This window comes from Salmo trutta, chromosome 15, assembly GCF_901001165.1.
Source record: "Salmo trutta chromosome 15, fSalTru1.1, whole genome shotgun sequence".
NCBI lineage: Eukaryota > Metazoa > Chordata > Actinopteri > Salmoniformes > Salmonidae > Salmo > Salmo trutta.
Window position 1 is genome coordinate 48,519,612 of NC_042971.1, and position 13,846 is coordinate 48,533,457.

The following is a 13,846-nucleotide window of genomic DNA, read 5'->3' on the forward strand; positions in this document are numbered from 1 at the left end:
GCTTGGGGGTGAGAGACTGGAGCTTGGGGGTGAGGGGCTGGAGCTTGGGGGTGAGAGACTGGAGCTTGGGGGTGAGAGGCTGGAGCTTGGGGGTGAGAGGCTGGAGCTTGGGGGTGAGTGGCTGGAGCTTGGGGGTGAGAGGCTGGAGCTTGGGGGTGAGAGGCTGGAGCTTGGGGGTGAGAGGCTGGAGCTTGGGGGTAAGTGGCTGGAGCTTGGGGGTGAGAGGCTGGAGCTTGGAGGTGAGAGGCTGGAGCTTGGGGGTGAGAGGCTGGAGCTTGGGGGTGAGAGACTGGAGCTTGGGGTGAGTGGCTGGACCTTGAGGGTGAGTGGCTGGAGCTTGGGGGTGAGGGGCTGGAGCTTGGGGATGAGGGGCTGGGGGGTGGGGACTGGGGGGTGTGGACCCGAGAGTGGCTGTAGAGTAGGGCACACTAGACTCTGTTGAGTCCCCAACAACCGGATGTTCTGTTTTTCAGTGGCGACTTCCACTTTTGGACGTTAACAAGATGACACTCCATCTTAACTCCTCCTCCACATTCACTGGCTTGGTTGAACAGCGCAGAAGAGAACATCTCTGACATTTTTTTTGTTTTCTTCTCGTCAAGACTAGTAGGGGATCTAGTTTCATGCGTTTCTTTTATGCCTTCTACGTTAGAATAATCGCACACTGAGTCCCGCTGTAACAGAGACTGGACTATGATTGGTGGAGAGAGAAGGGCAGGACCCAGGCTGTGCTGTACAGCAGGGCTCTGTGGCACAGAGCTACTGGTGCCCTCTAGAACCATAAGAGACTTGATCAGGGACGAGCCGACCTCCTTTTGCAGGCCCACAGATCAATTTCCTCCCCCCCCCAAAAAAATATTATGAATATTATTTATATATTTTTGGAACTCAGTCGGGGTCTCAAATTACTGTTGAGAGTTAGAATTTCGAACTTTGGTTGTGTATCAGCAGTCGGTTGTGCATCAGCAGTCAGTTGTACATCAGCAGTTGGTTGTGTATCAGCAGTCGGTTGTGTATCAGCAGTCGGTTGTGTATCAGCAGTCGGTTGTGTATCAGCAGTCGGTTGTGTATCAGCAGTCGGTTGTGTATCAGCAGTCGGTTGTGTATCAGCAGTCGGTTGTGTATCAGCAGTTGGTTGTGTATCAGCAGTTGGTTGTGCATCAGCAGTCGGTTGTGCATCAGCAGTCGGTTGTGTATCAGCAGTCGGTTGTGTATCAGCAGTCGGTTGTGCATCAGCAGTCGGTTGTGTATCAGCAGTTGGTTGTGCATCAGCAGTCGGTTGTGTATCAGCAGTCGGTTGTGTATCAGCAGTCGGTTGTGTATCAGCAGTCGGTTGTGAATCAGCAGTTGGTTGTGTATCAGCAGTCGGTTGTGTATCAGCAGTCGGTTGTGCATCAGCAGTTGGTTGTGTATCAGCAGTCGGTTGTACATCAGCAGTTGGTTGTGTATCAGCAGTTGGTTGTGTATCAGCAGTTGGTTGTGCATCAGCAGTTGGTTGTGCATCAGCAGTTGGTTGTGTATCAGCAGTCGGTTGTGCATCAGCAGTTGGTTGTGCATCAGCAGTCGGTTGAGCATCAGCCGGCTCTAACTGCATGTGTGGGTATGATTTCAGATTTTTGGTTGCTCCCAACCCATCCCTGGACTAGAATATGATGCTGTAGGGCAGGGCTCTGTAAATAGAACGGGCTTGGAACCTCTAACCCTGGCAATTTGAATGGTACAACAGATGGGTACACTCGCAATGGCTGCCTGGTATTGTGATGCAATTTCTTTGGTAATGTAGAATGTTAATTCAAATTATGCTAACTGCATGGGAATAGCCTCATGCAATGGAATGTATTTTTTGTTATTTATTTGATTCAAAAATCACAGCACAAATTGATTGGGGCACCTGCATTTACTTCCTGCTTTCACTTCCTGCTTTGCTCCTATGTGTACACTCACAATGGCCACCAGTCCACCCATTATGCCATAATTGAATGGGGATTGGGACGCCTGTTCTATTACTTTTATTTCTATGTCTGTGGTGCCATGATACTGGTCCTTTTGTAGAACCAACAGAAACTAGACTGTGATGCTGTAAAGCAGGGCTCTGTGGTTCAGAGATACTGGTCCAGTAGTGTAGTGCTTTTTTGGGGGGTAAATTAAATAATTTCCTCAATCAAAGCTTGTACCGACAGATGTAACCTATTGAATAGCCTATCATTATAGAACAGGGTATAGAGCATACCTGTTCCTGAAGAGCTACACTCCTGTAGGTTTTGACTCCAACCCCAGTTGTAACTAACCTGATTCATCTTATCAACCAGATCATTATTAGAATCAGGTGTGCTAGATTAGGGTTGGAATGAACCTACAGGATGGTAGCTCTCCAGGAACGGGGTTGGAGAGCCCTGTTATAAAATACTATATGCATAAAATGCATCCTCCAATGGCGATGTCTGCCTATGCCCACACATTATTGTCTCCATAAAATCTTTTATTTTTAATACCCACGCCGAGTTAGGAATACCTCGTTTCAAAATAGGCCATCATCACTGTCAATCGTGAATGATACTTCTTCAAGTGTTACTGGTGATTCTGCATCTGCATGCCAATCATTTGATGGATCTCAATCAATTTCATGGGAATAGTGTCTGCATTTCCATCTTCTTGAATTATTAGGCATAGGGAACAGATCTTGAAGAGTGTTCTATTAAACGATTGGAGCGCCCTTCGTGGTTCTGAATGCACAGCGCCAGGATCACACAATGACGTTGAACCAACTTGTCTTTCTGAAGGATAGCTGAATGATAGCTGAATGATAGCTCTGCCATTCGGCCAATTCAGGAAAAAACAACAATCATTTCCAGTATAGCCTAATAGGCCTACGACTACATGGTATAGCTATTTGTAGGCTATAGCCTACTGTAAATGCACATACATACTGACTGTAAAAAAACGTTAAGAACACCTGCTCTTTCCACTGACCAGGTGAAAACTATGATCCCTTATTTATGTCACTTGTTAAATCCACTTCAATCAGTGTACATGAAGGGGAGAAGGATTTTTAAGCCTTGAGACATGGATTGTGTTAGTGGGACATTCAGAGGGTGAATGGGCAAGAAAAAATATTAAAGTGCCTTTGAACGTGGTATGGTAGTAGGTGCCTGGCGCAGCGGTTTGAGTGTGTCAAGAACTGCAACGCTGCTATTATAGAATAAAAGAAAACAGAGGTAAAATATCAATTCATAGGATTTATATCAACACCATAGTGCCCTCAAAGCTCATCAATAAGCTAAGGATCCTGGGACTAAACACCTCCCTCTGCAACTGGATCCTGGACTTCCTGACGGGCCGCCTCCAGGTGGTAAGGATAGGTAACAACACATCCGCCACGCTGATCCTCAACACAGGGGCCCCTCAGGGGTGCGTGCTCAGCCCCCTCCTGTACTCCCTGTTCACTCATGACTGCGCGGCCAGGCACGACTCCAACACCATCATTAAATATGCCGATGACACAACAGTGGTAGGCCTGATCACCGACAATGACGAGACAGCCTATAGGGAGGAGGTCAGAGACCTGGCCGTGTGGTGCCAGGACAACAACCTCTCCCTCAATGTGATCAAGACAAATGAGATGATTGTGGTCTACAGGAAAAAGAAGACCGAGCACGCCCCCATTCTCATCGACGGGGCTGCAGTGGAGCAGGTTGAGAGTTTCAAGTTCCTTGGTGTGTTATAACTGGGGTTGGAGTGAAAACCTACAGGAGGGTACGGTACAAACTAACATGGTCCAAGCACACCATGACAGTCGTGACGCGGGCACGACAAAACCTATTCCCTCTCAGGAGGCTGAAATGATTTTGCATGGGTCCTCAGATCCTCAAAAGGTTCTACAGCTGCACCATCGAGAGCATCCTGACTGGTTGCATCACTGCCTGGTATGGCAACTGCTCGGCCTCTGACCGCAAGCCACTACAGAGGGTAGTGCAAACGGCCCAGTACCTCACTGGGGCCAAGCTTCCTGTCATCCAGGACCTCTATACCAGGTGGTGTCAGAGGAAGGCCCTGAAAATTGTCAAAGTCTCCAGCCACCCTAGTCATAGACTGTTCTCTCTACTACCACACGGCAAGCGGTACCGGAGCGCCAAGTCTAGGTCCAAGAGGCTTCTAAACAGCTTCTACCCTCCTGAACATCTAGTCAAATGGCTACCCAGACTATTCACATTGCCCCCCCCCACTTTAATTAATTCTACCTACATGTACATACTACCTCAGCTAACCGGTGCCCCCGTACATTGACTCTGTACCTGCACCCCCCTGTATATATTGTTATTTTTTTACTGCTCCTCTTTAATTATTTGTTACTTTTATCTCTTATTCTTATCCATATTTTTTTAAACTGCACTGTCGGGTAGGGGCTCGTAAGTAAGCATTTCACTGTTGTATTCGGCGCATGTGACTAATAACATTTGATTTGATTTGATTTGCATAGATTAAATCATCAAATCAATTGACCAAGTACCAGTCGCAAGCCTTTTTTTGGTATAAAAAAAGAAACTAGGTAGTGAACATAAATTATTCCTACATAAAATTGCAGGATATTCATTTTAAAATCAAGCTTTTGGTGTGGTGTATGCATGCATCTCAAAAAGCTATAACCTAAATGCATTACTTCCTCCAACTTGGCCCAATTCTCTTTTCCAATTTCCCACCCTGACATACCAAGCTAGAACGGGCCCGTTGTCTCAACCAATAGCCAATAAGCTAAGTGTTCACTTATCGTTTCTAGGTTCTACTGTGCAAGAGGGGGTCCATTGTGTTTTATGAACATCAAGGCAGACACACAGTGAATATAGATGTTTGTTCTCAACGTTCTGAATGGCCAAAGTGGTCAAGCCTCTGACGGGCCTCCGCAGTGCACACGGGTAATCTACAGTTCTTCATCATTCCCGCCACCGCCAGAGAGAAGACAGGGAGGATTTACCGACCCCTAGGCTGTAGTACATATTTATTTGGTTTGTCGTTCTATCGTTTTTCATGGGATTTTTGTGGTAATTAAATAGAATTTATCACAATACATTTTCCAGAAATAGTTTTACCAGCTCTGCGCTCCGGCAGCACTGTACTGGACCCTCTAGAACCAACAGAGACTAGACTATGTTTGGGAGGCCAAGCGTGACGGATGGTCCTACACCTACTGGGGTACAGGGAGGCAGGGCTGTGTGCCCTCATTGTGGTTGGGGGCAGAGAGTATGCCCATCTCTCTCTCTCTCTCTCACATTAATTAATGCACTAATAGAAAACCCCTGTCTTCCTGAGCCTCTGTCTCCCTCATTAGAAGTTATTTTGGGCAGCAGTACTATTCTTCAGAACAAAATGTTGTTTCATTTATCTGACTAATCTAACAAGCTCCAATTACCTCAGTCTTATATTTCGGTGTGTATATTGTTTTTGATAGGTTTGACACAAACCACTTTGTCCGTTGACCAAACTCTTCCCTGAACTCTCCCTGCACTCTGGCTGTGCTCAAACATTCCTACACGCGCTCACTGCACACACACAATCAGTGCTTGTTAAGGAGAGTGAGATATTGTAAACACACACCCCTTTTCCCCATAATTCCAGCTTCTGTGAACCTCAGGGAGCACTCAGCCCTTCTGGGCGCCTCGCTCCTATTCCAACTGTGCGGCCAGTCTGTTTTTGCCCTCCCATCTCAACCTCTCATCTCCTACTCTCACTGGACAATTCATCTGCTCATCCACAGACACACCGATCAGGACTCTCAGTTGGACTTTCATGTTTCGTAATTAAAATATTTGAACTTTGGATGTTGTTTCAGTTTGCTGTAAACGGAGAAAGAGGTGTCTCTTAATCTGCCATGGCTTTTGTCCAGGTGTCTGGGAGAGAGATTCAGTACACTATTCTATGTAGCCATGTAGATTCAAGTTGAAAGTGTACCGTGTGTTACTATAGGTGGGGTATGTGTGGTCGTGAACGATACGTCCATGGTGGTACTGAACTGTTCTGTACTGTAGGTCCAGTGTTCAACTTGATACATCCTTGGCTACTGTACTGTGTGTGGTATGTAGGGTTGCAAAGGGAGGGTATATAATTAGAAACTTTCTAAGTTTTACCAGTAAACTACCAGAATTGTGGTATCTTTCAAGGATTTTATGTAATTTATCACAATACATCTAGTGGCCCTTTTGAGTACTTCATATTATCAGAGGTGTCTGTAGTTATCTCTGACCTTCTGTGTGGCCTTATCATATGCAAAATATCTGAAATAATTCAATAAGAAAGCTGTCTCAGTTTGCCCGAGCTGTAAAAGGTGAAATAGGTGTCTCTTAATCTGCCATGGCTTTTGCTCTCTGGCTCCCCCTCATCTCTCTCTCTTTCCCTCCTCCCTCTTTCTACTTGTTTTTTATCCTCTCTTTGATCCTATTGTTTTTTACTCTCCCCTCTCCTCCTCTCTCCTCTCCTCTTCTCTCAACTCCTCTCTCCTCTTCCCCGCTCGTCCACTCTCCCCCTCCTCTCTCCTCTCTCCCCTCTCCGCTCTCTCCTTTCCTCTCCCCTCTAACAACTCCCTTCCCCTCTCCTCTCTCCTCTCCCCTTCGCTCTCCTCTCTCCCCTCTCCACTCCTCTCTCCACTTCTCCTCTTCTCCTCTCCCATCTCCTTTCTCCTCTTCCCCCCTCCTCCCCTCTCACTCTCTCCTCCTCTCCTCTCCTCTCCGCTCTCTTTCTCCGCTCTCCTCTCCCCTCTGGGCTGGTCGGACAGTTGATTAGCACTTTGGTCTTGTTCTGCCTAATTGGAGGAGGGAGACAGGTGGCGCCACTGTAACGATCGGCCTCGTTAGCATAGCTTTCGCTAGCGCAGCCTGTGTGATCTCTTTGTTTTTACTGTGTGAATGCCCCAGGGAGGGCATGAACTTCTGACGCTGCTGTGTACAGTACGCCAGGCCGGTCCTGCTCACTCAGAGGAGAGCCCCCAGATCTCCAATAACCCACACTGAGCTCCTGTTATTGTAGCAAGTGTCAAGGCTCTTTGTACAAAGCAGCACCGCTACAAACCCCAAACAGCCCAGACAAAACATTCCTCTCTGTGAATGGACAGGGTTGATTTTGGACGTCCAGGTGTCTGGGAGAGAGATTCAGTACACTATTCCATGTAGCCATGTAGATTCAAGTTGAAAGTGTACCGTGTGTTACTATAGGTGGGGTATGTGTGGTCGTGAACGATATGTCCATGGTGGTACTGAACTGTTCTGTACTGTAGGTCCAGTGTTCAACTTGATACATCCTTGGCTACTGTACTGTGTGTGGTATGTAGGTTTGCAAAGGGAGGGTATATAATTAGAAACTTTCTAAGTTTTACCAGTAAACTACCAGAATTGTGGTATCTTTCAAGGATTTTATGTAATTTATCACAATACATCTAGTGGCCCTTTTGAGTACTTCATATTATCAGAGGTGTCTGTAGTTATCTCTGACCTTCTGTGTGGCCTTATCATATGCAAAATATCTGAAATAATTCAATAAGAAAGCTGTAAAACATGATCCTAAACCATCAACTTAGTGCAGTGTTTCCCAACTCCAGTCCTCCAGTACCCTGAACAGCACACATTTCTGTTGTAGCCCCGGACAAGAACACCTGATTCAACGTGTCAGCTAATGATCAAGCCCTGAATGAGTTGAATCAGGTTTGTCTGGGGCGACGACAACGTGTGCTGTTGGAGGTACTGGAGGACTGGTGTTGGGAAACACTGACTTAGTGAATGAATGGTGTTTAATATTAGGGGTTCAGCATGAAATATTCGTTATATATTTGTTTACACACTTTTATTCATTTGATTATGCCGATATGTGTTTGTTGTCAATGTTTTGGCATCAAACTGGTGGAAGTTGTTAAGACTAGTCAATTGTTTGAAAAGTTATATTGATAAGATGCCTTTTCCCATTAATTAGTCTATTTTCTCTAGAACCATATGGTCTATCTACTAGAAACTATTGGACAATATGGACACAGATATAAAATATGTATACTATATATGAATACATTTAAAAAAAATTCAAGTATAAATAGATTGTCATCGATTTTCTGGTAATCAACAAAATGACTAAGATTCGAGTAACTTTAGTAAATTACCGGTATCTTTCCAACCCTAGTGGTAGTGTTGTGTCAGTACTGTAGGTCCAGACAGTGTGTTACTGTAGATAGTGTTGTGTCAGTACTGTAGGTCCAGGCAGTGTGTTACTGTAGATAGTGTTGTGTCAGTACTGTAGGTCCAGACAGTGTGTTACTGTAGATAGTGTTGTGTCAGTACTGTAGGTCCAGACAGTGTGTTACTGTAGATAGTGTTGTATCAGTACTGTAGGTCCAGACAGTGTGTTACTGTAGATAGTGTTGTGTCAGTACTGTAGGTCCAGACAGTGTGTTACTGTAGATAGTGTTGTATCAGTACTGTAGGTCCAGACAGTGTGTTACTGTAGATAGTGTTGTGTCAGTACTGTAGGTCCAGACAGTGTGTTACTGTACATAGTGTTGTGTCAGTACTGTAGCTCCAGACAGTGTGTTACTGTAGGTAGTGTTGTGTCAGTACTGTAGGTCCAGACAGTGTGTGGTAGATAGTGTTCTGTCAGTACTGTAGGTCCAGACAGTGTGTTACTGTAGATAGTGTTGTGTCAGTACTGTAGGTCCAGACAGTGTGTTACTGTAGGTAGTGTTGTGTCAGTACTGTAGGTCCAGACAGTGTGTGGTAGATAGTGTTCTGTCAGTACTGTAGGTCCAGACAGTGTGTTACTGTAGATAGTGTTGTGTCAGTACTGTAGGTCCAGACAGTGTGTTACTGTAGATAGTGTTGTATCAGTACTGTAGGTCCAGACAGTGTGTTACTGTAGATAGTGTTGTGTCAGTACTGTAGGTCCAGACAGTGTGTTACCGTAGATAGTGTTGTGTCAGTACTGTAGGTCCAGACAGTGTGTCACTGTAGATAGTGTTGTGTCAGTACTGTAGGTCCAGACAGTGTGTTACTGTAGATAGTGTTGTATCAGTACTGTAGGTCCAGACAGTGTGTTACTGTAGATAATGTTGTATCAGTACTGTAGGTCCAGACAGTGTGTTACTGTAGATAGTGTTGTATCAGTACTGTAGGTCCAGACAGTGTGTTACTGTAGGTAGTGTTGTATCAGTACTGTAGGTCCAGACAGTGTGTTACTGTTGATAGTGTTGTGTCAGTACTGTAGGTCCAGACACGGTGTGGTAGGTAGTGTTGTGTCAGTACTGTAGGTCCAGACAGTGTGTTACTGTAGATAGTGTTGTATCAGTACTGTAGGTGTAGACAGTGTGTTACTGTAGATAGTGTTGTCAGTACTGTAGGTCCAGACAGGGTGTGGTATGTAGTGTTGTGTCAGTACTGTAGGTCCAGCCAGTGTGTTACTGTAGATAGTGTTGTATCAGTACTGTAGGTCCAGACAGTGTGTTACTGTAGATAGTGTTGTATCAGTACTGTAGGTCCAGACAGAGTGTTACTGTAGATAGTGTTGTATCAGTACTGTAGGTCCAGACAGTATGTTACTGTAGATAGTGTTGTATCAGTACTGTAGGTCCAGACAGTGTGTTACTGTAGATAGTGTTGTATCAGTACTGTAGGTCCAGACAGTGTGTTACTGTAGATAGTGGTGTGTCAGTACTGTAGGTCCAGACAGTGTGTTACTGTAGATAGTGTTGTATCAGTACTGTAGGTCCAGACAGTGTGTTACTGTAGATAGTGTTGTGTCAGTACTGTAGGTCCAGACAGTGTGTTACTGTAGATAGTGTTGTGTCAGTACTGTAGGTCCAGACAGTGTGTGGTAGATAGTGTTGTATCAGTACTGTAGGTCCAGACAGTGTGTTACTGTAGATAGTGTTGTGTCAGTACTGTAGGTCCAGACAGTGTGTTACTGTAGATAGTGTTGTATCAGTACTGTAGGTCCAGACAGTGTGTTACTGTAGATAGTGTTGTATCAGTACTGTAGGTCCAGACAGTGTGTTACTGTAGATAGTGTTGTATCAGAACTGTAGGTCCAGACAGTGTGTCACTGTAGATAGTGTTGTGTCAGTACTGTAGGTCCAGACAGTGTGTTACTGTAGATAGTGTTGTGTCAGTACTGTAGGTCCAGACAGTGTGTTACTGTAGATAGTGTTGTGTCAGTACTGTAGGTCCAGACAGTGTGTTACTGTAGATAGTGTTGTATCAGTACTGTAGGTCCAGACAGTGTGTTACTGTAGATAATGTTATATCAGTACTGTAGGTCCAGACAGTGTGTTACTGTAGATAGTGTTGTATCAGTACTGTAGGTCCAGACAGTGTGTTACTGTAGGTAGTGTTGTATCAGTACTGTAGGTCCAGACAGTGTGTTACTGTTGATAGTGTTGTGTCAGTACTGTAGGTCCAGACAGGGTGTGGTAGGTAGTGTTGTGTCAGTACTGTAGGTCCAGACAGTGTGTTACTGTAGATAGTGTTGTATCAGTACTGTAGGTGTAGACAGTGTGTTACTGTAGATAGTGTTGTCAGTACTGTAGGTCCAGACAGGGTGTGGTATGTAGTGTTGTGTCAGTACTGTAGGTCCAGACAGTGTGTTACTGTAGATAGTGTTGTCGGTACTGTAGTTCCAGACAGTGTGTTACTGTAGATAGTGTTGTATCAGTACTGTAGGTCCAGACAGTGTGTGGTAGGTAGTGTTGTATCAGTACTGTAGGTCCAGACAGTGTGTTACTGTAGATAGTGTTGTATCAGTACTGTAGGTCCAGACAGTGTGTTACTGTAGATAATGTTGTATCAGTACTGTAGGTCCAGACAGTGTGTTACTGTAGGTAGTGTTGTATCAGTACTGTAGGTCCAGACAGTGTGTTACTGTTGATAGTGTTGTGTCAGTACTGTAGGTCCAGACAGGGTGTGGTAGGTAGTGTTGTGTCAGTACTGTAGGTCCAGACAGTGTGTTACTGTAGATAGTGTTGTATCAGTACTGTAGGTCCAGACAGTGTGTTACTGTAGATAGTGTTGTCAGTACTGTAGGTCCAGACAGGGTGTGGTATGTAGTGTTGTGTCAGTACTGTAGGTCCAGACAGTGTGTTACTGTAGATAGTGTTGTATCAGTACTGTAGGTCCAGACAGTGTGTTACTGTAGATAGTGTTGTATCAGTACTGTAGGTCCAGACAGTGTGTTACTGTAGATAGTGTTGTATCAGTACTGTAGGTCCAGACAGTGTGTGGTAGGTAGTGTTGTGTCAGTACTGTAGGTCCAGACAGTGTGTGGTAGATAGTGTTGTATCAGTACTGTAGGTCCAGACAGTGTGTTACTGTAGATAGTGTTGTGTCAGTACTGTAGTTCCAGACAGTGTGTTACTGTAGATAGTGTTGTGTCAGTACTGTAGGTCCAGGCAGTGTGTTACTGTAGGTAGTGTTGTATCAGTACTGTAGGTCCAGACAGTGTGTTACTGTAGATAGTGTTGTATCAGTACTGTAGGTCCAGACAGTGTGTTACTGTAGATAGTGTTGTATCAGTACTGTAGGTCCAGACAGTGTGTTACTGTAGATAGTGTTGTATCAGTACTGTAGGTCCAGACAGTGTGTTACTGTAGGTAGTGTTGTATCAGTACTGTAAGTCCAGACAGTGTGTTACTGTAGATAGTGTTGTGTCAGTACTGTAGGTCCAGACCGTGTGTTACTGTAGATAGTGTTGTATCAGTACTGTAGGTCCAGACAGGGTGTGGTAGGTAGTGTTGTGTCAGTACTGTAGGTCCAAACAGGGTGTGGTAGGTAGTGTTGTGTTGTGTCAGTACTGTAGGTCCAGACAGGGTGTGGTAGGTAGTGTGTTTGTGTCAGTACCCGTGCCACAGACTCAGACTTGGGGTGTCCACATCAATCGGACACGTCTAGGCTAATACACTCAGTCAGATGTGGGGGTCGCAGGAGGTTTGTGGGCCAGGGTAGTGACCCCTGCTGTCTGCTCAACTTTGTCTGACCGTCAGAGGACCCCCTTAATTAGACCCTTTGGTTTCCAGTGTCCAGTCAGTACAGTCAGTCAATCCACCCAACACCACACACTGCAGCCCAGACACTAGGAACGAGCACTTCATTAAACGTTCCTGGTTGACTTGGCAAGGCAGCCATGTTTTTTCCCCTAGCTCCATCCCTCACAACGACCATGTTAAGAAAAAATCTACCTTAGTTCTAACTGTCCGTTTTAATCTAAAACAACTGTTCTCAGCTGCAGTCCAAATATTTATTTCTGTTGAGCTCATCTGAGCAGTTTTTTATTAATGCTAAAGGGACTCTCTCTCTCTGGATTAAAAGTGCTCCCCCTGTGTTGTACAGTATACCTGGTGCTCCCGCCAAGTTTTCTGTGGTAGGTTTTAGAGCTGGGGCGGGGCATACAGGGAGTGTTGATTGCTCAAGTGCTGCAATTATTATTTTTTCAGCAATATTGTTTTACAAGTGTGTGGAACAACAGCTCCTCTCTTCCACTGTGTTTCAGCTTGTTTCAGTGTTTAATGAAAGGGTAGGTGTGATCTGACTGCTAAGCTATAGAATGGCCACCCTAACCTCCACACTGCATGGCTAGGCTCAGAAACTAAGATGGCAGCCAATCAGTCTGTGCGTTTGTGTGTCTGACCCTTGCGATCTGAGTGTTAAGAGTTTGAATGACCCTGGTCCTATCTACAGAAGCAAATACTTTTGATGTGAAGGTGGATGCTAGGCGGCAGGGTAGCCTAGTGGTTAGCGTGTTGGACTAGTAATCGAAAGGTTGCAAGTTTGAATCCCCGAGCTGACAAGGTACAAATCTGTTGTTCTGCCCCTGAACAAGGCTGTCATTGAAAACAAGAATTTGTTCTTAACTGACTTGCATAGTTAAATAAAGGTTAAATAAAAAATATAACAACTATTATTTTTAGATCTCAGTCTCTATTTTACGAAAATTGCTTGTACAAAGATTTCTGATTGAGAAGGCCTTTTTTCCTGCCTCGGGCCATTCGTAAACTGTAGCCTACACCTTTGGAGTTAGAGCGCACCAAGTCAGGAACGTCCGTCTGAGCACAAGGCCTGCTACGCAAGCGTAGGTGCGCACTGAAGGCTAGGAGGGGAGAAGCGGTTGCCAGATTGGAAAACCTGATGCGCCGTGGGAAAATCTACATTGTTCAACACATAATCTACTGGTCGTTGCACATCTGTGCGGAAAGAACTCTAAAAACCGGCATTATGTATCTGTTACTGTGCCTGCTCTTTACTCATTGCCATCCTGGATTAAATAGGCTGAATGATCAATGGGTGAGTGAATTATCTTCACCTTATGCCCTACAATTTGCAAACACTCCGACAAGACCATCATGTCAATACCACCAGGAACTTGGTCTCTCTCTGCAATTACATTTGTACGACTCTCAAACGCAACTGGACCTACACTTGATGGCATGCTTCCAAAATGTTAAACTCTTGAATTACTTTTTTTCTGTGTTATTGACGATGGCGCTGGCTCCGCCAAGTCCTCATGCATTGGACATCTGAGCTGTATTGTCATGATTTTATTGTTGACCTCTGGTAATGTGGGACCAAACTCTGGGCCGGTAGATTAGAATATGGTCCAATACGACAAATGCAGACAATATGGTTTTATCAGAAACTTGGCTAAAGAAATCTGTCAAATAACTCGATTTCTATTGATGGGTACATGGTTTTTAGAACGAATCGCATGAGTGAAGGAGGAGGGGTTGCAATTCATGTGATATCCAATTTTAACCCCTCTGAAATTCTCTCGATTATCAAAGCCAAACATTTTGAATTGCTTGCGGTTAAAGTGAACGTTTATAAGGACTCCCACATCA

General features: G+C 44.9%; 1 protein-coding gene across 4 annotated transcripts in view; it reads left to right on the forward strand.

The window, feature by feature from the left end:
- Window positions 1-13,846, forward strand: part of LOC115149215 (bone morphogenetic protein receptor type-1B) — a 120,011-nt gene that overhangs the window by 56,294 nt on the left and 49,871 nt on the right. The window lies entirely within an intron of this gene.